Below are 23286 nucleotides of genomic sequence, written 5' to 3' on the forward strand. Positions count from 1 at the left end.
ATGGGTAAATGCTCTACCAACTGAGCTACCCAAGCACGACTCACACCCTGTCCTCACAGCTTCAATTCAGTCCATACCTCATCTCCTACCTTCCAAACTTCACAGAAGCTCTCCTGCAAATTGTGAGGAGGGGGTGTGAGTCGTGCTTGGGTAGCTCATTTGGTAGAGCACTTGCTCGTGAAAGGCAAAGGTCCAGAGTTCGAGTCACAGTCCGGCACACTGTTTAAATGTGCCAGGAAGTTTCAACGGCTTACAAGTTCATGGCACCCTCCATCGGTAATACTGGAATTCAGTATGGTGTTGGCCAACACTTAGCCTTGATGACAGCTTCCACTCTTGCTAGCATTTATTCAATCAGGAAGATTTCTTGGGGAATGGCACACATTCTTTACAGAGTGCTGCACTGAGGAGAAGTATTAATGTCGGTTGGTGAGGCCTGGCATGAAGTTGGCGTTCCAAAACATCCCAAAGGTGTTCTATAGGATTCAAGTCAGGACTCTGTGCAGCTCAGTCCTTTACAGTGATGTTATTGTCATGCAAACACTCTGCCACAGGCTGTGCATTATGAATAGGTACTCAATCATGTTGAAAGATGCAATCACCATCCTTGAATAGCTCCTCAACAGTGGGAAGCAAGAAGGTGTTTAAAAGAGCAATGTAGCCCTGTGCTGTGATAGTGCCATGCAAAACACCAAGGGATGCAAGCCCCCTCCATGAAAAACACAACCACACCGTAACACCACCACCTCTGAATTTTACTGCTGGTACTACACACACTGGCAGGTCACGTTCACTAGCCACTTGCCATACCCACATCCTGCCATCAGAACACCACATTGTGTACCATGATTCGTCACTCCACACAAAGTCTTTACACTGTTCACTCATCCAATGTTTACACTCCTTACACCAAGCAAGGCGTCGTTTGGCATTTACTGGCATGATGTGTGGCTTATGAGTAACTGCTCAACCATGAAATCCGAGTTTTCTCATCGCCTGCCTAATTGTCATAGTACTTGCAGTGGATCCTGATGCAGTTTGGAATTCCTATGTGATGGTCTGGATAGATTTCGGCCTATTACACATTACGGCCCTCTTCAACTGTCAGCGGTCTCTATCAGTCAACAGATGAGGTCGGCCTGTGCACTTTTGTACTGTATATGTCCCTTCATGTTTTCACTTCACTATCACATTGGAAACAGTGGACCTAGGGATGTTCATGAGTGTGGAAACCTCACAAACAAATGTATGACACAAGTGACACCCAATCACCTGACCACTTTCAAAGTCCGTGAGTTACAAGGAGCACCCCATTCTGCTCTCTCAAGATGTCTAATGACTACTGAGGTCAGCTGATATGGAGTGCCTGGCAGTAGGTGGCAGCACAATGCACCTAATATGAAAAACATATGTTTTTGGTGGTGTCTGGGTACTTTTGATCACTTAGTGTATATTGGAAATGCTGATGGTGACTATCAATGTGGATTTCCTCAGGGAAGCTCTACTATTGATCAGAACTTTGCAGTATGGCCAATGCTAGAAAAATGCAAAGAATCTGGGACTGATACACATCACATGTGTACAGACTTCAGGTCAGCCTGCAACGGTGTTGATAGAAGGGAGCTGTATACAGCAATGGAAGAGTTAGAAAATCCTAATAAATTGATTGCCTTAATGAAAGCTACTATGAAAAACACACAGAGTCAAACTAAAATACATAATACATTATCAACTGCTGTTATTAAAAAAATGGAGATGCATTGTCCTGCCTTCTGTTTAATATAGCCATGGAAAAGGTTATAAGAGATGTGGGCATCAATATGAAATGAGAGATCTTGTGTTTATGAAATGAGCGATCCTGTATAAATCAGTTCAGGAGCTGGCATTTGCAGAAGATAATTGCAAGAACACCAAGAGAAATGAAAGAAGCCCTTTCAAGTGTTGAAAGAGTTGCTAGAAAGATGAACCTACAGATTCCTTGTCCTTATTAGAGAATAACCACTGAAAATGTTGGCCATGATATCAATTTCAACCACCTCTATATTAGAAGTACTCTATAAAGTTAGGCAGGACACTTTTTAAGCTCTCATGCAGCCTGACTCTATGCCAGCCACTAACATGCACAGTGTCCAGTGAGGGTGTCCCTGATTTCAAAATTAAATATCTCAAAAACTAAGACCGACAGATGAGTGCAACAAGTGATATGCTTGTTGCGAAAGATGCACAAATTTTATACATAAGTTTTGAAATAGTTTGAAAAGCTGCTAACAGACAGTGCTGTAATCACAATATGTAGTACTTATAGTGTGCTGCAGCTGAGGGTAATCAGTTTCACTGCTGAAATATGAAATGAGGTTAGCACTGGAAGGAGTTGAAATAATGTATGCCATTGAACAATATATTTTTCTGGTACTGGAATACCACAGATAAGAATACAGTCCTACAGCACACAGCACAGTTTTCAAACATGATTTAATGTTTCATAATGACATGACCAGCATTTGCAAGCTCTTCACCAAATTCCAATGAACAGTTGTGTGTCTGATGATCTAGCAGGAAATGCGGGCCACAAGTGAACTGTAGATACTCCTGAAAATGTTATGATTTCTGGAATCAACCAGCAAAATTCAAGGAAATCCATCAGGAGAATTTCAGCAGAGACTAGTTTGGAGCATTCCAGCACACAGAAAATACTGAGAGAGTGCCTGTACTTGTTTCCATTCAGAACCCAAATTCACCAGGCCGTACATGTATGAGCTGTGTGACAGAGCACTGACTTTGTGAACTAGATTTTCATCTGGTTCACAGATGAAAAATGTTTCCACTGGAATGAAGGCATGAATAAACAAAACTGGCAATTTTTGGGTTCTCCAAATCCCGATTTGTGTTAAGTCACTGTTTGGGCTGCAGTATCCAGCAGAGGCTTTATTGACCCTTTCTTCATGCAAGATATGATCATTAGTGAATGTCACATTGCAATTTTGAAACAATTTGTCACCACAAAGGAGGATTACCCAGGCACTGTGTGGATCATGCAACAATGGGCCAGACCACATCACACCAAACAGGTACTTTGCTTTCTCGATGAATACTTCTTGAATAGAGTTGCTGCAATGGATTATTGCAAATTTACTGTTGCAGGAACAGACTGGCCTCCATATTCCCCCAATCTGGCTCCTCATGACTACTTTGAAAGACAATGTCTGCAGCTCCATCACACTATGATGGACAAGCTTGAATTGTCAATCTGTGTGGCATCTAAATTCTTTTCCATTGACACACTGCTGGTATTGATGATAAATTTCATAGTTTGTTTGTGGAAACACCGTACTGTGAGAAGTGGATGTTTGATTCTGATGTGACTGCAAAGACTGCTTTTATAGGATATGTTCAGTTATGAACGCTGATACTGTACGAGTTGTGCAACATACAGTGCCATCTGTTAGTAGCTTTTCAAACTACATTGTACTCCCAATAACTAGTGCATAAAAAAAAAGAGTCATGCACACGGAGACCAGCAGCATGGGTTGCCAGCTGCCTGGAGTATCAGTGGCCAGTAAGCCAGACCAACAGCAAAGACAACTGCGCCAAGCCACGACTAAGCATGCACAGATGTTGTCTGCTGATGCTGCCACTACCACAGTTGTCTGCAAATGCTGCTGCTACAACATGTCCAGTAGACATCATCCCTATTACATGTTTGAAAATATCTCATTATCTCAGATTTTTTTATCTTCTCCCCGACGTTGCCCTGATTAATTGGGAGTATAAGGTATTTGAAACTTCTGCATAAAATTCTTGCAGCTTTGACAGTGAATGTACCTTTTCTTGCACTCATCCATCCTTTTTTAAAAAAATATAATGTAACCGAATAGATAACAAAATCTACTCACCAAGTGGTGTTAGGAGAAAACACATGTAAAGGTATTATAACGTGCAAGCTTTCAGAGCCAATAGATCCTTCTTCTGGCAAAAGGATATAAGGTGAAGGAAGAGGGGTGAAGGAAAAGGACTGGTGTGGTTAAAGAAATGGGAGAGTTCAGAAAAGTTGCCCAGAAGCCCTGATCAGGGGAGACTTTCCAATTAAATGAGAAAAAAACTGATTTTTAAGGACAGCAGCAAATGAGGGCTTAAAGGTGGAATATAGGGTAATTCACATGACAGAGCTTACTGACAAAACATTCCGCACGTTAATAAAAGCAGAAAGCTAAGCCCATTGTAATTATTTTTGGGAGTGAGGGGAGAGGGAAAGACCAGCAGCAAAAAATAGACAGGTCCAATAGTAAAAGGTATAGAAAACTAAAAGGAAGTGAAGAAAGGAATACTTACTGTGAAGAAATGCTGGGACATAAGAAATTAATGTAAATTAAGGCCAGGTAGGTGGCAAGAACAAAGGACATGTTGTAATTCCATCCCTGCTGCAAAACTTGTCCCATGCACCCTTCTACTACCACTATACCAACCTCATAACTGGCGAAACATGTACTATCAAACTGAAAGTCACCTGTGAAATGACATATATCATATATCAGGTTTCATGTAAACTCTGTTCATAATTTTGCATGGTCATGACTACCACCAAATTATCAGTTAGGATGAATGGGCATAGGCAGAGGGAAGGAATAGTTGTCAGTCATTTTTGCACTAAATTTTCAGTCTTTGCTGAGAACTTTATTCTGGAAATAATTCAGAGTTGGATATTCAAAACCCTTTGTAGCTTTGTTTAATGTCAACTGACTGAAAATCAACATTAACACCTCCAAATAAGTGTGCACTAGATTACTAATTCTCTGACTTCATGATGAAATTTAGCTGTCCTTGCTTTTGTTTTTGGAATTAGGTGGCATTTGGTAATATTTATTGCCATGGAAATGGATATCATATTAGTTCATAGCCACTACACAAGCTCAAAAAGGAATTGTAATAATTTTTCACATTATTTGCGTACAATTATTTTATTTTTAGTACACTGAAATGACAAAATTATTAATTGGAGAAAAGTTCTATAAACAGCAACAGCAATATCAATCATACCTAACAGGGCTTGATTTTTGTTGTTGTACTGCTGCCTATAATTCATGTTTTACAATACCAAATGTTTAACATTTCTGTGGGTGCCACAAACAAAGCAGTCTGTAGGTACTGGGCCCATAGAAGAAGGTTTTATGAAGTGAAGAGTCAGTTTCTACGGTGTGAGAGTGAGACAGATTCTGAGTTTTACAACCTGTGCATTTTGTTACTGTACAGTAGTGATATCTTGTCATGTAATGTGACTGTCTGGGTCTACTCTTCCTGATTTTGCAAATAGATTTTTTTACTAACTTTCTTATGCTTCTTTACATAAAATAAAGGTCATTTCATGACAACACAAAGAAAATTAGGTGTATGTGCTAGACTAGCTGATTTAGGCTGCAACTGGAACCCAATTAGACATCTTTGAGAGGAAGTGGAGTATTGGTTGTGTGCCAGATTAATTTGACTGAAATTTCATTAACAGTTGTACACTATACTTCAGGAAATATAGTGAAGTATAGGAACAAATTCTAATTTCACTGAATCAAAGCACATTGTAAAGTATTCTTCAACTTTTAAACAATGTTATAGTAGGAAAAAAGTGGCCTTGCATGTTTCAATTACATGGCAACCATCTTTGTTATGAACAAACTTGCATGTTTAGACAATTTCGGCAACAATATGAATATTTTAAGATCATTTAAAAAGCAAAGAGGAAGATGACACAGTAGTGGACCTTGGGAGCAGTAAGATTCAGAAAGTTTCTCAAACAAAATTCTTGTGAGTATTGACAGACAATCATTTGCCATTGGCAAATAGAAAAGCTAGACCAAGAAAATTCCTAGATGGAGTGTTGTGTAAAATAAGGGAAAGGGAACCACTCACATACAGCACATTATTGCCTGGAGCACAGTAACACATAACAGAAAACAGCATTTACACTAGCTTTCAAGAACTAACTCTCTTTCCAACAGTAATACACACATTCACATACAACCATACAGACATCCGAATGTACCCTCCCATGGCTGTGGCAGGAGTAATTATTGATACTCAATTATTCAAAGCAATCATCTGAGCCATTGAAGATGTAGAGTGTGTGGGGGAAAACATAAGGAAGGGGTAGTGGGAAAGAGGCAAGTCTTTGGACAGATGACTCTGCAGCCACACTATAAGACAAAAAAAGTACAGAGGGTATAACAAGAGGTGTAGGATGAAGAAAAGGGGGCAACTGAGGGGGGGAAATAGTGGGAGAAATGAGAGAAAGATGAAGATAAAGAGGGAGAATAGGAGGTGAGAGAGAAAGGAGAGGAGTTGAAAAGGGGAGATGGAACGGGAGAGGGGAATGTGTACATATATAGGGTGTACATTAATAAAACAGAAAATCCACAGGGATGGGTTCCTGACTGGAAATGGAGGGAAAAATGTCTTGTAAACCATGTGTCTTGAAATGCATTGTTGCAGCAGAAGATGGCACTGACAAATGAAAGTTCCTTTAACCATGTGCCCTGAGTTACTTATGTGTTGCAGGCTGTGTGACTGATGTAGCATACTGTAAGCACCAGAATGGTCTGGTGTTCATGTCAGTAAAAAAACGAGATGGTGTTTATGTATGGCCACATACATGTAAATGATCGAAGAGCAGCATGGCTATATGAAAACAAGTACTCCCACAGACACTAACTACATCACACATCATTTCAAGCCCTTTTTGAGCTTTATTGTGCTTTATTGTGAGTTATCCTACATTTATTCTAAAATCCTTTGGCTCTGTGATGCACTTTATTAGTGATGGAAAATGACTGTACAATTATATTCCCATATATTTAACAGCTTTACTGTACAATTTTGCTGAGTGCAGGACCAACTTGTAATGTAAAGCAAATACTGATGAGTTGCCAGCCACTGAAAGTTATTGAAATCATTGGAGTTTTGTGTATTGGCCTAGGCAACGGCATGCAGCAGGGCCAACCCTGGTAGCCACGAGCAGCCAGTCAGAGAGGCCACTTTGGCGGTGAGGTAAGGGAATGGAAGGTGGGTTTTACCAGGGAATGGAAGGTGAGTTTTACCAGGGTCTGATGGAGTGAGGAGAAGATCATTGGCTTTGGAACCAGCACATGGATGGAAGACATGGCTGCAAAGATGGCAGCATTAGCAATGACACAGAAAATGACTGCTTTGAAATACTTCAAATTTCAATAGTAATTTGATATTTCATTGTAGCACAAAACCAATTGTATCAGCATACTCACAGCACTGAGGTGCAGCTATTGATGTTGAGCCATTAATATATATATATAATAGAAAGAAACTTCCACATGGGAAAAATATATTAAAAACAAAGATTCCAAGACTTACAAAGCGGGAAAGCGCTTGTGTCTGTGTATGTGCGGATGGATATGTGTGTGTGTGTGTGTGTGTGTGTGTGTGTGTGTGTGTGTGTGTGCGAGTGTACACCTGTCCTTTTTTTCCCCTAAGGGAAGTCTTTCCGCTCCCGGGATTGGAATGACTCCTTACCCTCTCCCTTAAAACCCACATCCTTTTGTCTTTCCCTCTCCTTCCTGAAGAAGCAACCATCGGTTGCGAGTATATTTGAAACGGCAATACAAACTAAACGAGCAGCGATAGAAATACACCATTTGTTGCAACAGTACATTTTCAGGCGGACAAACTTTCGAAATTACAGTAGTTACAATTTTCAACAACAGATGGCGCTGCAAATGATGTGAAAGATATAGAAGACAATGCAGTCTGTGGGTGCGCCATTCTGTACATCGTCTTTCTGCTGTAAGTGTGTGCTGTTCACAACGTGCAAGTGTGCTGTGGACAACATGGTTTATTCCTTAGAACAGAGGATTTTTCTGTTGTTGGAATTCCACCGCCTAGAACACAGTGTTGTTGCAACAAGACGAAGTTTTCAACGGAGGTTTAATGTAACCAAAGGACCGAAAAGCGATACAATAAATGATCTGTTTGAAAAATTTCAACGGACTGGGAACGTGACGGATGAACGTGCTGGAAAGGTAGGGCGACCGCATACGGCAACCACAGAGGGCAACGCGCAGCTAGTGCAGCAGGTGATCCAACAGCGGCCTCGGGTTTCCGTTCGCCGTGTTGCAGCTGTGGTCCAAATGACGCCAACGTCCACGTATCGTCTCATGCGCCAGAGTTTACACCTCTATCCATACAAAATTCAAACGCGGCAACCCCTCAGCACCGCTACCATTGCTGCACGAGAGACATTCGCTAACAATATAGTGCACAGGATTTATGACGGCGATATGCATGTAGGCAGCATTTGGTTTACGGACGAAACTTATTTTTACCTGGATGGCTTTGTCAATAAACAGAACTGGAGCATATGGGGAACCGAAAAGCCCCATGTTGCAGTCCCATCTTCCCTGCATCCTCAAAAAGTACTGGTCTGGGCCGTCATTTCTTCCAAAGGAATCATTGGCCCATTTTTCAGATCAGAAACGATTACTGCATCATGCTATCTGGACATTCTTCGTGAATTTGTGGCGGTACAAACTGCCTTAGATGACACTGCGAACACCTCGTGGTTTATGCAAGATGGTGCCCAGCCACATCACACGGCCGACGTCTTTAATTTCCTGAATGAATATTTCGATGATCGTGTGATTGCTTTGGGCTATCTGAAACATACAGGAGGCGGTGTGGATTGGCCTCTCTATTCGCCAGGCATAAACCCCTGTGACTTCTTTCTGTGGGGACACTTGAAAGACCAGGTGTACCGCCAGAATCCAGAAACAATTGAACAGCTGAAGCAGTAAATCTCATCTGCATGTGAAGCCATTCCGCCAGACATGTTGTCAAAGGTTTCGGGTAATTTCATTCAGAGACTACGCCATATTAATGCTACACAACGTTTAGTTTGTATTGCCGTTTCAAATATACCGGTCATTTTTGAAACACCCTGTATGTCTATATATTAATGCCTCAACATCAATAGCTGCACCTCAGTGCTGTGATTATGCTGATACAATTGGTTTTGTGCTACAATGAAACATCAAATTACTATTGAACTATATATATAAACATTCCACATGGGAAAAATATATCTAAAAACAAAAAAATATATATCTAAAAACAAAGTTGATGTGACTTACCAAACAAAAGCGCTGGCAGGTCAATAGATACACGAACAAACACAAACATACACACAAAATTCAAGCTTTCGCAAATAACGGTTGCTATTTCAGGATAGAGGGAAGGAGAGGGAAAGGCGAAAGGATGTGGGTTTTAAGGGAGAGGGTAAGGAGTCATTCCAATCCCAGGAGCAGAAAGACTTAGCTTCAGGGGAAGAAAGACAGACTCACACACACACACACATATCCATCCGCACATACACAGACACAAGCAGACATTTGTAAAGGCAAAGAGTTTGGGCAGAGATGTCAGTCGAGGCGGAAGTACAGAGGCAAAGATGTTGTTGAAAGACAGGTGAGGTATGAGTGGCGGCAACTTGAAATTAGCGGAGGTTGAGGCCTGGCGGATAATGAGAAGAGAGGATATACTGAAGGGCAAGTTCCCATCTCTGGAGTTCTGACAGGTTGGTGTTAGTGGGAAGTATCCAGATAACCCGGACGGTGTAACACTGTGCCAAGATGTGCTGGCCATGCACCAAGGCATGTTTAGCCACAGGGTGAACCTCATTACCAACAAACACTGTCTGCCTGTGTCCATTCATGTGAATGGACAGTTTGTTGCTGGTCATTCCCACATAAAAAGCTTCACAGTGTAGACAGGTCAGTTGGTAAATCACGTGGGTGCTTTCACACGTGCCTCTACCTTTGATTGTGTACACCTTCCGGGTTACAGGACTGGAGTAGGTGGTGGTGGGAGGGTGCATAGGACAGGTTTTACTCCGGGGCGGTTACAAGGGTAGGAGCCAGAGAGTAGGGAAGGTGGTTTGGGGATTTCATAGGGATGAACTAAGAGGTTACGAAGGTTAGGTGGACGGCGGAAAGACGCTCTTGGTGGAGTGGGGAGGATTTCATGAAGGATGGATCTCATTTCAGGGCAGGATTTGAGGAAGTCGTATCCCTGCTGGAGAGCCACATTCAGAGTCTAGTCCAGTCCCGGAAAGTATCCTGTCACAAGTGGGGCACTTTGGTGGTTCTTCTGTGGGAGGTTCTGGGTTTGAGGGGATGAGGAAGTGGCTCTGGTTATTTGCTTCTGTACCAGGTCGGGAGGGCAGTTGTGGGATGCGAAAGCTGTTTTCAGGTTGTTGGTGTAATGGTTCAGGGATTCCTGACATGCAGATTCGTTTGCCACGAAGACAGAGGCTGTAGGGAAGGGATCGTTTGATGTGGAATGGGTGGCAGCTGTCATAATGGAGGTACTGTTGCTTTTTGGTGGGTTTGATGTGGACGGACGAGTGAAGCTGGCCATTGGACACATGGAGGTCAACGTCAAGGAAAGTGGCATGGGATTTGGAGTAGGACCAGGTGAATCTGATGGAACCAAAAGAGTTGAGGTTGGAGAGGAAATTCTGGAGTTCTTCTTCACTGTGAGTCCAGATCATGAAAATGTCTTCTCGTTATCCGCCAGGCGTCAACCTCCGCTAATTTCAAGTTGCCGCTGCTCATACCTCACCTGTCTTTCAACAACATCTTTGCCTCTGTACTTCCGCCTGACTGACATCTCTGCCCAAACTCTTTGCCTTTACAAATGTCTGCTTGTGTCTGTGTATGTGCGGATGGATATGTTTGTGTGTGTGGGAATCTGTCTTTTTTCCCCTTAAGGTAAGTCTTTCTGCTCCTGGGATTGGAATGACTCCTTACCCTCTCCCTTAAAAACCACATCCTTTCGTCTTTCCCTCTCCTTCCCTCTTTCCTGAAGAAACAACCGTTATTTGCGAAAGCTTGAATTTTGTGTGTATGTTTGTGTTGTTTGTTCGTGTATCTATTGACCTGCCAGCGGTTTTGTTTGGTAAGTCAACTCATCTTTGTTTTTAGACATATTTTTCCCACGTGGAATGTTTCCCTCTTATATATATATATATATATATATATATATATATATATATATATATATATATATATATATATATATAAAGAAACTTCCACATGGGAAAAATATATTAAAAACAAAGATTCCAAGACTTACCAAGCGGGAAAGCGCCGGCAGACAGGCACATGAACAAAACACACAAACACACACACAGAATTACGAGCTTTCGCAACTGGCAGTTGCTTCGTCAGGAAAGAGGGAAGGAGAGGGAAAAATGAAAGGATGTGGGTTTTAAGGCAGAGGGTAAGGAGTCATTCCAATCCCGGGAGCAGAAAGACTTCCCTTAGGGGAAAAAAAAAAAAGGACAGGTGTACACTCGCACAAACACACACACATGTACAAACGAAAAGAGAAAGTAAGACGATAGAGAAGATTTCGAAATGCAACAGAGACAATAACAAACGTAATTGTTGGGTTCAAATTAATGATGATGTAAATAAAAAGAAACTTCCACATGGGAAAAATATATTAAAAACAAAGATTCCAAGACTTACCAAGCGGGAAAGCGCCGGCAGACAGGCACATGAACAAAACACACAAACACACACACAGAATTACGAGCTTTCGCAACTGGCAGTTGCTTCGTCAGGAAAGAGGGAAGGAGAGGGAAAAATGAAAGGATGTGGGTTTTAAGGCAGAGGGTAAGGAGTCATTCCAATCCCGGGAGCGGAAAGACTTCCCTTAGGGGAAAAATAAAGGAATGCTTTCTGCAGTCTTACCAAACAAGATGTGGGACGATTATTTAGGATTCTAGCTATCATCCCTGAAAGCTATACAATTGTACATATTTTATTTATTGAATTGTTACATCTTTTAAACCTTTTAATTATAAAAATGTGTCAGTTCATTGTACACTCCTGGAAATTGAAATAAGAACACCGTGAATTCATTGTCCCAGGAAGGGGAAACTTTATTGACACATTCCTGGGGTCAGATACATCACATGATCACACTGACAGAACCACAGGCACATAGACACAGGCAACAGAGCATGCACAATGTCGGCACTAGTACAGTGTATATCCACCTTTCGCAGCAATGCAGGCTGCTATTCTCCCATGGAGACGATCATAGAGATGCTGGATGTAGTCCTGTGGAATGGCTTGCCATGCCATTTCCACCTGGCGCCTCAGTTGGACCAGCGTTCGGGCTGGACGTGCAGACTGCGTGAGACGACGCTTCATCCAGTCCCAAACATGCTCAATGGGGGACAGATCCGGAGATCTTGCTGGCCAGGGTAGTTGACTTACACCTTCTAGAGCACGTTGGGTGGCACGGGACACATGCGGACGTGCACTGTCCTGTTGGAACAGCAAGTTCCCTTGCCGGTCTAGGAATGGTAGAACGATGGGTTCAATGACGATTTGGATGTTCCGTGCACTATTCAGTGTCCCCTCGACGATCACCAGGGGTGTACGGCCAGTGTAGGAGATCGCTCCCCACACCATGATGCCGGATGTTGGCCCTGTGTGCCTCGGTCGTATGCAGTCCTGATTGTGGCGCTCACCTGCACGGCGCCAAACATGCATTTGACCATCATTGGCACCAAGGCAGAAGCGAATCTCATCACTGATGACGACACGTCTCCATTCGTCCCTCCATTCACGCCTGTCGCGACACCACTGAAGGCGGGCTGCACGATGTTGTGGTGTGAGCGGAAGACGGCCTAACGGTGTGTGGGACCGTAGCCCAGCTTCATGGAGATGGTTGCGAATGGTCCTCGCCGATACCCCAGGCGCAACCGTGTCCCTAATTTACTGGGAAGTGGCGGTGCAGTGCCCTACGGCACTGCGTAGGACCCTACGGTCTTGGCGTGCATCCGTGCATCGCTGCGGTCCGGTCCCAGGTCGACGGGCGCGTGCACCTTCCGCCGACCACTGGCGATAACATCGATGTACTGTGGAGACCTCACGCCCCACGTGTTGAGCAATTCGGCGGTACGTCCACCCGGCCTCCCGCATGCCCACTATACGCCCTCGCTCAAAGTCTGTCAACTGCACATATGGTTCACGTCCACGCTGTCGCGGCATGCTACCAGCGTTAAAGACTGCAATGGAGCTCCGTATGCCACGGCAAACTGACTGACACTGACAGTGGCGGTGCACAAATGCTGCGCAGCTAGCGCCATTCGATGGCCAACACCGCAGTTCCTGGTGTGTCCGCTGTGCCGTGCGTGTGATCATTGCTGGTGGTGCCGTGCGTGTGATCATTGCTTGTACAGCCCTCTCGCAGTGTCCGGAGCAAGTATGGTGGGTCTGACACACCGGTGTCAATGTGTTCTTTTTTCCATTTCCAGGAGTGTATCTTCCACAGTTGCAAAGCAAATGAATGGTTAATGCACTCCTTACATCTCTTCTTGCTTAACCACGTAACACATGTTTACATTATTATCTGAGTTCTAATTCATTTAATTAAAAGTTAATTTTTAAACATGGTCATAATTTAAAAGTGAAAAATTACCTGTAAGATTTGATACCACTACTAGACAGAGCATAAAAAGATGCATCTATTGAGTAGGACCACTTAACCATTTTAAATGTATTAAAAAAAATTCTTTCTTATTTGCCTTAAGTGTGCATGCACAAAATTCATGTTTTAATTAATTATGCTTAGACAATATTATGAAAAGGATAATTGCTTCTCAGCATATAGTGGAGGTGCTGAGTCACAGATCAGCACAACATGCTTTCAACCAAACAGGCCTTCATCAAAATTATGCAACAGACACACACATACTCATGCAAGTGCAACTGAGACACTCATGACCACAGTCTCTGGCTGGCAAGGCCACAGGGACTGTGGTCATGTGTGTGTGAGTTGTGTTTGCTTCAGTGTGTTTGTGTATGATGCCTACTTCTGAAGAAGGCCTGTTTGGTTGAAAGCTTTGCTAGACAATCTTTTTGTTGTGCCCATCTGTTACTCAGAATCTCTCCTATATTGCGAGCAGCAACTATCCTTTTCATAATATTGTCATTATTCCTTCGTTTGATTATGCTTTAACTTTTATGTACAGAATAATGTGTTTGGTCTGAGAGGACCAGAAGAGAAAGAGCTTTTATTTAAATCATTTGTCAAATTTGTGACTTATTTATTTTTTGAATGTTGGTCCATTTTCTGTATTTTCAGTACATTTTTCATTTTTTGGTAGGGGAAGTGAGGTCTTATAAGCAGTCGCTCTAGATCTTTCTGCACTTGGTGATCTGGGGAGCTGATAGTACAGTTTCAGACTAGTAAAAATGATAAGATTTTTGGTGGCAAACATCCACACGAATATTTTAAAATTAATTCATACTTATAAAATTTTGGAGCCAAGTGGGACTCTGAGATCCTGCTTGAATTTCAAAATTTTGTGATCATTTGATTATGGGTTTCATTGATTTTTACCTTGTTTTGGTTGCATTTTTGGAACTAAAACTGAGTAGAGTATGAGAATCTGTTAGGAATTTGCATGTTTTAATATGCTAGTCACGATAGTGAACTTTATATATTTATGAGCTGGCAAACAGACAGGATCTGGGGAATCTGTCACAGCTCAAATTACACATTTATGCAAGCTTGACTGCACTTGACAATTATTATTAATTTTATTTTCTGTTTAAACAAATTACTTGTTGCTGCTGCTACTGTTATTCCATTTTATTGCAAATTGTTTTTACTTAATGTTCACATAACGTGACAATAATTGGATAATAAGGTAGCAGAATCACAGGTTATGACTATTGTTGCAGGAAGTTTAACTGCTGAGCATGAAAGCACACATGTATGGCCCACAATTCTAAATCAAGTAAATAAAGCTGTGCATCAAGCATCCATCCCTACTGGCAAAACTTATCTCAGATATTTATTAAGTAATAGTAACAGTAAATCAAAAACATTAGTGAGATTCTTTTCCTTATGTCATGATATTAATAGTTATCATGTTTCTTATTCATTTAATAATAAAACTACTTTACTCAGTTTGGAATTTGTTAAGACAATGTGGCATTTCCTACGAGTGTGACAGTGAAGGAAACTCCTAGGAATTTGGTTTCATTAACAAATTCATCATGGTTAACATTCTGTGATATAGTGGGGACCAGTGGAGTTTTATTTTGAATCGTATGAAAGATTAGACCAACTATTTTATTTGCGTTAAGGAACAGTCAGTTTGATCTAAGACATGATTTCAGTTGAACTGTGCTTCAATTTACCACAGTTTGGAATGGTGCTCTTATCTCTAAGAAATAAATATTTGCAGCAAGATGGTGTGATTGACCATGTCAAAGGCCTTTGTGAGAACCAGAAAAATACCTGTGGTTGGTAGGGTCAAGAAGAGTAACATCTAGGAATTCCTGTATAATATGACCTGTAGCTTTCTTGCCCTGGAAGCAAAAATGGGCAGGAGAGAAAATTTGCCTGCTCTTAAGGAATGTATTCAGTCACATACATTCTCCACTATCACAATAACATTCGAGCCTCACAGTAGCAAGAAATAGAAGCTATATGCCAAGCAGGCCCTTAGGTCAACTAACCTGGCCTCACCTAAATCACTGCTACATCTAATCAGTAATAAAGTACAGACAAAATCAAACAACAGAGATTCCTAGATGGAATAATGACAATGTTGTGAGAACAATAGATTGCTACTCAACACATAGAGAACATGTCAATTCATAAACTGGCACAACAAAAATATTGTTATACATTTCAGCTTTTGGCTTAAAAGACCTTCTTCTAAAGTAGAAAACACACACATTCATGCAAGCACAACTCAACCTACATGACCACTGTCTCTGGCCAGTGAGGCTTGGCTGTGAGCAACTGCACCTGATGGGAGAAGCAATCTGTAATGGAGGGTGTAAGGAGGAGGCTGGGGCAGGTAGGGGGATGGATAGATTGGTGGTAGTGGGGGAGGGTGCTGTGGTGCATGTGGGAGCATGCAGGATCATGGTGAGAAGGAGATTAGACCGAGGGGTGTAGGTTGGTGAATACTAAAGGGATTGAAGTAGTACAGGATGAGAAAATAGGACTAGTGACTAGGGCCTCCCATCGGGTAGACCGTTCACCAGGTGAAAGTCCTTCGATATTATGCCACTTCAGTGATTTGCGTGTTGATGGGGATGAAATGATGATGATTAGGACAACACAACACCCAATCCCAGAGCAGAGAAAATCTCCGACACAGACAGGAATCGAACCCAAGTCCTTAGGATTGACGTTCTGTCGCACTGCTGTAAACTCTGCAGTGTTGGGAGTCAGAGCAGGGAGGGGAATAGGTGAGTAAAGGGTAGGGAGTAGAGAAGGTTGAGGCCAGGGGGTGGGGTTTATGGGAGAGTAGGATATACTGCAGGGAGAGTTCCCGCCTGTGAGATTCAGAAAATCTGGTGTCCATAGGAAGGATCTAGATTGTGCAAGCTGTGAAGCAATCATTAAGATGAAACACATTGTGTTGGGAAACATGTTCAGCAACTGGTTTCCAGTTGTTTCTCTATCACAGTTTGTTGGTGGCCATTCATGTAAATAGACAGCTTGTTGATTGTCATGCCCATGTTGAAGACAGCACAGTGGTTGCACCTTATTTAGTAAATCACATGACTACTTTCAGAGGTAGCTCTTTCTTTATGGGGTAAGTGATGCCTGGGACTGGACTGGAGTAGGTTGTGGTGGGAGGATGTATGGGACAGGTCTTGAATCTAGGTTAGTTACAGGGATATGAACCACAAAGCAATGCATTGGGAGCAGCAGTGGAGTAAGGATGGACTGATTATCTTTGTACATAGTAACCCTGATGTATTTGTGGCGAATCAATTTCAACATGATTACTACACCAGGAATCAAAATAATTATATTCTGCCATACATAATTTAGGACTTTATGTTCAAACTCCTCAGTATATGGGTGAGAAAATTTATAACAAAGTAAAAGGAAAAGAATTGCTCAAAATTAATTATTAAAAATCTTATATGACATACTGTTGTAGGAATATTACTATTCAATTGAAGATTTCATGTCGGAGATCTGAAAATTTGAGCAGGGCAAAACAATTACTTAGGATTAATGTTTGTTATTTTAAAAAAAGATCAGTTTTGTATTAATTATGTATCCAGTACAGTATATTATATTAATGACTGTTTATGAAAAACTGTTAGCCAATTTCTGTTTTGGCAAGCCACCTGTACATTAAGTCAATAGCTTAAAACTATATCTTATGAGAAAATCAAATTTTATCCTTGTTGTAGGAAAGTTCTAGTAGAATGTAAATACTTTTGGGCTAAAGGAGACTAATGACTGAGAAACAGAAGCATTCAGTCACTGAAATGAAATGAAATGCCGTGTGGCTAAGGCCTCCCGTCGGGTAGACCGTTCGTCTGGTGCAGGTCTTTCGATTTGACGCCACTTCGACGACCTGCGCGTCGATGGGGATGAAATGATTGATAGGCACAAACAAAATTAAAAAAACGTTTAGCTTTCTCTTTTTTTTAGCTAGAGTAAGACACACACACACACACACACACACACACACACACACACACACACACACACACACACACACTCACTCACTCACTCACACACAAGTGTTGATGAATGTGCGTTACTCTGAAAGCTAGCAATAGTTCTTTTTTTGTGGTTTTGCCTATCAACAACTCAATTCTTCTGCTTTTTGGTGAATGGTCTCCTTTCATCTGAAGTATAAATGTCTATTTATTCTATCGCTTTCATTAATTAACTTCCCAAATACTATGCACATGTTTTGTATACTTTATATGCTCATGATCATAAATTAAGGATAATGCTGATACATGATGAAACAACGCTCTGGTGGGCGGTTTGCGAGTTTAAATCACCTCGGGATATGACCGCGTCGTGCATTTGACCTGCGGTTGCCGCACGGTGGCGCTGGCAGTCGTCCACATATGCAGAGGTGTGATGGTGTATATCAGAGTACGGTGCAGCGAGTAAATGTGCAGATGTTTTCAGACATGCTAATGGTGACTGTGTGTGGAAAATGCCTCAAAGAATATATATTGATGACGTTATGAAGGGTAGAATACTAGGGCGACTGGAGGCCGGTCAAACACAGAAGGTCATAGCACGGGCCCTCAGTGTGCCACAAAGTGTCATCTCAAGATTAGGGCAACGATTCCAGCAGACAGGAAACATGTTCAGGCACTACAGTACAGGACGTCCACAGTGCACAACACTACAAGAAGACCGATATCTCACCATCAGTGCCTTCAGACGGCCATGGAGTACTGCAGGTAGCCTTGCTTGGAACCTTACCACAGCCACTGCAACAGTTGGCTCCAGGCACACAGTCTACATACAACTGAACAGACATGGTTTATTCATGCGGAGACCTGCAAGGTGCATTCCACTGACCCTTGGCCACTGGAGGGCCCGTAAAGCCTGGTGTCAAGAACACAGTACATGGTCATTGGAGCAGTGGTCGCAGATTATGTTCACAGATAAGCCCAGGTATAGTCTGAACACTGATTCTCAACAGGTTTTCATCTGGTATGAATCAGGAACCAGATACCAACCCCTTAATGTCCTTCAAAGGGACCTGTATGGAGGTCGTGGTTTCATGGTGTGGGGTGGGATTAAGATTGGTGCATGTACACCCATATATGTCTTTGACAGAGGAACTGTAACAGATCAGGTGTATCGGGATGTCATTTTGCACCAGTGTGTCTGCCTTTTCAGGGGTACAGTGGGTCCCTTATGATGGATGATAACGCACAGCCCCACCAAGCTGCCATCGTGGAGGAGTACCTTGAAACAGAAGATACCAGGCGAATGGAGTGGCCTGCCTGTTCTCCAGACCTAAACCCCATCGAGCATGTCTGGGATGCTCTCCGTCAATGTATCGCTGGATGTCTTCAAACCCCCACGACACTTCAGGAGCTCCGACAGGCACTGGTGCAAGATTGGGAGGCTATACCCCAGCAGATGTTCAACCACCTGATACAGAGTATGCCAACCCATTGTAGGGCCTGTGTATGTGTGCATGGTGATCATATCCCATATTGATGTCGGGGTACATGCGCAGGAAACAGTGGAGTTTTGTAGCAGATGTTTCAGGACAGTTTTCTCAACTTATCACCAATTCTGTGGACTTACAGATCTGTGTCATGTGTCTTCCCTATGTGCCCATGCTATTAGCACCAATTTGTGTAGTGCCACATTGTGTAGTACCACATTCTGCAATTATCCTTAATTTATGAACATTAGTGTATATGTGGTGTATTGTCTGCCTAGATATTTTTGTACCATGTGTGGTTCTCTCAAGACAAGAAAACACTGACCTCAATAAATGGATTGAATTCCATTATGAACAAAATCCTTAGAGTAGGTCTTTGATTGTGGATGTTATCATCGAGTGTTCAAAATTGTCCTATGTTTCACAGTGTCATTTTGAAAAAATTACAACCTTTCCACTAAATAACTACTTGTTCCTGTGTGTTAATGTAGTATCTTAACATGGCGGAATAAACACCTATATCCAATGCAGTCTAACATTTTTCACAGATTTATTCATTGTAATTAAACAAAATAGTCAGGTAGTGGTACAACTTACCACAAATGGGCAGGGGCAGCATGGCCCACAACATGGTGAACAACAACTGCAACAAATACACAACATTATTTTCAGTAAGACCAGTGTTGAATGGTAACTTGTTTGGTGATAATCTTATAGTTTGAAGTACAATACAGTTTCAGCACTATACACCAATCACATTTACCATCAGAGTTTCACTATTTGATCTCAGCAGATCTAGTGAAAGTGTTGTGATGTTCCAATACCAGTACAGTGCTGGAACATTTTGGGTGAATCTAAATAATATCAGTAGTAAAGTTATCTATTCACCATATTGCTGAGTTGTTGAGTGGCCAACAGGAATGTTAACAAGATTGAAATAGTCATTAAGCTTTCAGAGAATGTACGTCCCTGACATTAAAAGCAATAATATCATAATTGTTTATATTCCTGTCAATTGCTTTATACAATTTTTTATTCTTGCTTTATTTTTAATTAATATATGCTAACATATACCAAAGCTGTTAAAAATCTGCTGATCATCTGCAAATTTGTCAAATTTGTACCATGCATTCATATCTTTGCTTAGGTTACTAAGGTAATACTGGAAAAGTTGCAATACCCAAGAAGATAGCTGCATAAAAGTGTACAACATATTCCTGGAATATCATATTTTATTATCTTCTTGCTAAAAAATTTTCATTTGGCCTGCCACAGCTCACTAACTGTGATGAATGAGTGGAAAATCTGAAACACATTAAAACGATATACAGAACCAGGGAACTATTTACGAATGGACAGTTCTGTCTCTCAATGGACTTGCCTATAAACAGACATTAAGTGTCTGAAACTATTGAAACTACAGTTTCAATGTGACTATCAGTACAACAAATTTTCACATAAGCTAAATATGTTGTCATCATATTTGTTTACAGAAATGTAACAAAAATGGTATTCTTATTTCTGCAGAATGCCACAGACAGTTACAAATCAGAAAGATCTGAAATATAATGTCCTTACTCATATTTTCCGTGTATTTTATTAGACGCTCACTTCTTACAAAAGTTTGTCTGAAGCAAATGTTGAACTAGAAGCCAATTCATCATTCAGCAGAACATAGTCTTCTGATGATGTAATGGATCTGGGAGATGTACTATTTTCAATTAAAGTTATCGATACCGAATTTAGTGGGCGAAGTGGTGAATGTTTTTCTCTTATATTTTTGTCGGAATTTTTATAAATTATAATCTACTTATTTTTTATGTTAATTTACTATTATGTTTTAAAAAATTGCAATATATTGATTGATATTGGTGGACATGACGAACAATATCAAAGAGACTTATTACAAGCGGAAGTTTGGGTGTCGAGTGGAATATCTTTGAAGCTAGAGTCACTTTTTGTCACTTGTAGAGTCGGCTGTGGTCAGTTGAGATGCAGTCGTGGAACAAAGTTGTACTTCCCTTTGAAATAAATCGAAAGTGAATGATGAACTTATGAGTTTTTCGTATTACTTTTTATATCAAGTAGCAGCAAGCAAGCACATCCAGAAAGAAAAATGGTATTAGAAACACCCAAATTGAGACAGACACGGTGAACAGTGGAACTTCTGCATCCAACAATCGGCACTATTGGAATCATACTCATATGAGACAACTGAAGCCACCTGTAGGAATTTAACTATTATATATATACAAAAAAGTGACTACTTTATTTGAACTATGCCAGGTTTTATTACAGAATAAGAATAGTGGAACGACAGTTTCAATGAGCACATGAGAAATTACAATAGGCACTGGTGTCCCTTATTACTGAAGCGAACTTCAAATCCCATGGCTTGTAACTTTATATCATCAGTGGGTGCACCACATTTGCATGAAGAAAGTTACGTAAAGTAAATGGTTGGGAATTTGTCCTTTATGTAATTGCTAACTGTCAATCAAGTTCATTCATACTGTCAATAAAATTCATCTGAGCTGTTGACCACGTTGTCAATATATAAAATTGTCTGACATTTTGTCCACTGTTGCAAGTGGTTGAAACACTGGACAATTTTATATATTGACAATTGAAGAACTTTATTGACAGTGACAACAGCTCTGGAAGCCTACACCTAAATCCATTCATATTGTTCATTAATAAACAAGCTCCAAAGAATAGTGACATCAACAACACTCATAACTTGAAGTTGGATATGTGTCAAAACTTTATACAAGCTGAAGAGAAAAATGGCACACTTAGACGTCTTACAAAACAAACTGCCATTTTTATTGGAAGAGTGTGGTCTGTATGAAACTGTGCATCCAATAATTACTTGGAAACACAAATTGGCTAGAGTAATCCCTTATGAAGATATTTATTTGAGAGAAAGTAATAATTAAGACCACAAAAACAGTGCGTGATTTGTTTTTGTATGCTCATAATCAGGTAGGCTTTTTTCACAGTTATACTTCTGCACACATTAAAATTTTGGCACCTGTTTGTACAACTTCTTAACTACAGATTGCTCTACAACCACTTCCTGAAATATTTATCATTCCTTCTTAATCTCCCTGACCTTGAGTGTTGAAAAATTAAATTACAATGTTATGTAAGAATAATATTAGAGTTTTATGGTTTGTTGATCATGAGAAATGGAGTGCAAACTAAGAGAAGCAAGTGAACCTGCCATGTCCTTTGAAAAGGAACCATTCTGTTTTAGGGAAACCACATGAAACCTAAATTTGGATTTGAACTCCGCACCCCCAGTGTTATGCTGGGTACAGAGACCACAATCAATGTGAACCTATATCACCACCCCCTATGGTAGCAAGCTGCTCAGTTTGACTTTCACACAGGAAAGATATGTCACTGACATTCTTGGTAGCAAATTTCTTGTATAATCAGTGCCATTCTTCAATCTCACCAAACACAACTGATATACCAGTTAATTTTAGTCAGCAGTTTTGTACATGCCACGTTGTCATAAACTGCTATGGTACGCAGCAGTGACAGTCGATCTATATATGTTGTCTAATAACTGGGGAAGGAAGGAGGAAGGAGTTGAAAAAAATTATTTAATTTGTTTTAGACTGCTTTTATCATAACTGTAGGCCATTCATTACGGAAGTGATCAGAGCTAAATTTCCTGCAACTTACCTAAAAAAAAACTTTTTACTTTTAAAGAGTTCCTCAGTTTTCTTATCCATTTTTCTAGTCTTCTTTGTATACTATGCTAAAATCAGCTTATGTCTCTTGATGCATACTTTGCATAATATTGTGATTCTACTTGGAGCCCACAGTTTAGGAACATTATTCTATTTACACAGATTAATTTATTTGGACAACAGTTTTCAAAGGCATTTTGCTCTGATTGTTGCCAGCATCATATTTAAAGTACCAAAGAAGCAGGTTGCTAGCCTTACTTGCCCCGGGTCTCATTGGGTTTTACCCCTAACAGTTGAGCTAACAGGTGGATTTGGTAGTCTTTGCTGTCTGAGCACAAAGGTGACCACGACTCAGAATATGTCCGAGATACCCAGCCTTATTCCAAAGTAACTGGTATCCTGACTGTCAGGACCAATTACTTGGCCACTCATATGTTGCCCGTGGTTCATGAACTAGGATATGACAACTGGAACCCACACCATGAACCATGAGCTAGATCAGAAATATAAGGACTATGGTATGAAGATTAACATCTCCAAAACAAAATTAATGGCAGTGGGAAAGAGATATAA

General features: G+C 41.0%; 1 long non-coding RNA gene across 1 annotated transcript in view; it reads right to left on the reverse strand.

Annotated features, from left to right (window-relative positions):
• LOC126267941 (uncharacterized) overlaps positions 1-23286 on the reverse strand; it is an 83824-nt gene that overhangs the window by 19250 nt on the left and 41288 nt on the right. The window contains exon 2 of the long non-coding RNA XR_007549050.1: positions 19607-19652. This is a non-coding gene — a long non-coding RNA (uncharacterized LOC126267941). The remainder of the gene's footprint in view (positions 1-19606; positions 19653-23286) is intronic.

The sequence above is a fragment of the Schistocerca gregaria genome, chromosome 4 (assembly GCF_023897955.1).
Source record: "Schistocerca gregaria isolate iqSchGreg1 chromosome 4, iqSchGreg1.2, whole genome shotgun sequence".
Classification (NCBI taxonomy): Eukaryota; Metazoa; Arthropoda; class Insecta; order Orthoptera; family Acrididae; genus Schistocerca; species Schistocerca gregaria.